Below are 3,652 nucleotides of genomic sequence, written 5' to 3'. Positions count from 1 at the left end.
ACTGCTATTATTCGCGTTGAAAATCGGTTTCGAAATCACACGATTGCAAGAACGTTGTAATTGTGTTCACAGTTTTGCTACGCCTCTAGTAGTATTGCAATCAACTCAATCTCCAGAAATGTTGAGATCACACGGAACAGGTTATGTCTCGGTCCTTTCGGAAATTGCCTATTTTGTATTCATTATATTGTGTCTGGACAAATGTTGGAAAATCGGTCAGTAAAACTGTCAGCAAATCATTCGGTTTCTGAGTCAGAAAAACATTCAGATCACAATGCGGAAAACTTGTCAGAACTACATTCAGAAACTCATTCAGAAAAACATTTGGAAAAACATTCAGAACTTTATCGGAAAATCGGTCAGAAACCCATTCAGTACAACAGTCAGAATCTATGTCAGTTTTTATGTCAGAAAATCAGTCAGTCGGACAAGGGTCCTGAAGTAACTCGCATCACTCGACCATTTTTGGAATTTCTTCAGCTCATTTTTGTAGATTTGCGAGTAGAACAAATTTGTTCAAGATCAACTCACATTGGTCAAAATTTAAGATCGCTTCGTATTTTCAACAGTACATCGTGCTGAACTCGGACAGCACAACTGTAAATCTATTTGTAGATTTGCTTCATCGTGTCGCACCTCAATCGGCGTTTGTCGAACGGCGAATTGACGGTAGACCCAGTTGGTCAAAATGACTAAATGTCCCCCATTTTATGCCTCCGTCTGCATCGATATCCTATCAGTGCAGACGTCGAGAAGAACCATCAGCACACAACACACTCTGCGAAAAACGGTTCAACTCGCGGTCTAAAATCGACGAAAATGAAAGTATTGGAAAGGGTCGACAGCAGACATTGTCATAGGCGACAATAATGTAACGGTTGTTGGAGCTAATCATGAGCTCAAAGTTTTTGGTTGAATGGTTAGTCAATGTGCAAGGAAACAAACGCGATAATTAGAACATTAGACCGAGACATCACATAACCTTATTACCTCCCATTCGCGATAGCAATGTCGACAACATGAGTCAGTTGATCATGTATGATCTTGTCAGTTGAAAAATGAAACACGTCAGATTTAACATTCAGAATGATTTTGTCAGAATCGAAAAAATGTCAGTTATGTGTCAGTATGTATGTCTGTTTATGTCAGAATATGTTTGTTGGTTTACTTGAAATTATGGTAGAAGGGTGGATGTTGTAAAATAGCCAAAGAAAACACTAAAGTCCTTCCGAACATTTTCATGAACTCACCACCTGGACCTCCAATGGGACCCATGAATCACCAACGGTTACCTCCGGTATTTGATCGACTCATCACTACGCTTCTGGATCGTTACTATCTGGGGTGGCGGCATTACAACGGCATGACCAGTCAAGAGTTGGTCCACGTAAGCGGAAGTGGCTACTACAACGGTCAACCGGCCAGGTTTCAACTTTTGGTCGGATATCGACGGGTTGGTGCTCTAGTAGTTGATCATCGGTTGGACAAGAAGCGTTAAAATTGTCGAATTACAACCTCTGGTCGAAAGTCGACAGGTTGGAATGTCGACGAGCTGCACACCAGCAGTAGATTACCCTAGGTTATTGATTTTGGTCATGCGAAAACCCACGAATCAACGAGGTCCACCATCAGAAACAAATTGTCTACAAAAAAAAAAACAAATGTTAATACTTTTTAAAATGTTTGGAAAAAATCATTATTTGAAAATCGACACGGTCTACGCTTTGGTGCTGCTATCCACCAGCCAGCAGCATACAGGACAACATAAATTTGTTTCACCACCCAACCGATCACGCTCCACTACACCCACAGCAACGCAAATGAGGAATTTTCAAAAGTCACTTCTACCGACGGCAATGGAAATCAATTTTTCGTTTTTGCTGGTATTCACCAAGCTACGCAAGAAGATCAACGGTTCTTTGATCAATTACCAACAACAGTTCGGGGGGCTCACACGGTCATCGATCATAAAAAAGTACTCATCGGCTCATTCCCAATGTCATCACAAACCTCGGTTCCAAAAACGCTAAGAAATCAACAACATTCAGCTGATCAGCTGGTTTATTGGTCAACTAGTACATTGATCACATTCTCATATGGTTATTTGGTCGATAAACAATCCCTGGTCGGTTTTTTTGACGGGTTGAAACTGCAACTAAGAATCGATCACAATGCAGCATGCCTATTTGCCGGTTGGTTGGTCATCATTAAGACTATTGGCCCACGGTTCATCGCAAGCCACGCATCACCCCCTCGGAAGTCGACGGGTCGAACATAAGCCTCTGGGAAAACGACAGGCATCACAATCGGTTCACGGCACCTTGCACCCTAGCTGTTTCTGGCACTAGCACTGAATGGTCCATAGCAAGTTATCAGGTTCCGTTTCCTGCCAAACGCACATCCAACAGTCACCAGGTCCATCATCATCTGCAAGAAAAAAAAAAGAATGTTGAATTGTCTAAACTTTTTTAACGTTTGGAAAACTAACATAATCACGAAATCGACACGCCCTCCGGTTATTCGTTGCTGATCACCAGCCCACGACGAAAATAACAGCAGCGACAAAACAAACTCCATCACCCAGTGGAGGGCACTCATCCAAACCAGCAACAGCAGCATCTGAACTAGGGAGAATGGAGAAATGCATCAGCTGCAACTCTAATAACAAATGGAATGATCAACTTACCTTGTTATTTGCCATTTTTTTGTACGGAAAAGTAACTTTACTACCTGAATCAGCCAGCCAGCAAGAACCACGATAAAAGATGTTTGTTTTGGTCGTCTAGTTCTTCATTGCCACTCAGCCAACAGCATACGAGAGAAGAGAGTGAAAACGAATAGGTCGAGCGAGAATTATCTGGTGTGTTAAGCAACCGCTTCACGAGCTGTTGCTTTGACAAAAAACAATTGAAATTTGAATTGAATCGATTTATAAAAAGAAACTTGAATTGTATAATTGTAGTACGTAAGCATATATTTCAAACTGTTTATTTTGTTTCGAAACCCGTATGGTTTCAAGGGGGCCGGCATGTTGTGGAACGGTATTAATTTGATGCTATAAAATAAGAGCCACCCCAAGCGACTAGATAACTAGTGAGTTCTTTCCTGAGAACTCACTCTCAAATCACTGATCATATGATCTTGTTGAGTGAATCGAGCAAGTTAGCATAAAAGCAATAAAGTTAGTTCGCAGCAACCTCCACCAAGTACGCATCGGTCTAATCATTATTACCCCCGTCGGCTCGGTTAAGAAGTTATAGGAAAATAAAGTGCAGTATTTCCTAATCGGTCGGTTGTTATTTAACGGAAGAAAAATATCTGTTCTTTTCGGTCTCATTTTTAAAATGATTCGGTATTAAGTCATTTCTTTGGTAATCGGTCATCATATCAGTTGGAATACATTTAGTCTGAAGAATCAGTTGGATTCAAATTAGTCAGAAAGTCATTCAGTGACGCAGTCATTCGGAAATTCTTTTTGCTTTTGATTGAATTAGGATACATTTTTAACAAAACGCCGGTGGACAAACATAACAATTCTCCGAATGTGGGGAGGACTTTTCCATGTTGAAAATTTGCTGACTCCTCTGACAATAATTGGGCTTATGACATTGGACAAAACACTTCCATCTCCGTGGTATAAATATGGGAACGT

The sequence above is a fragment of the Uranotaenia lowii genome, chromosome 2 (genome assembly GCF_029784155.1).
Source record: "Uranotaenia lowii strain MFRU-FL chromosome 2, ASM2978415v1, whole genome shotgun sequence".
Lineage (NCBI taxonomy): Eukaryota > Metazoa > Arthropoda > Insecta > Diptera > Culicidae > Uranotaenia > Uranotaenia lowii.
This window is presented reverse-complemented; position numbering follows the sequence as displayed.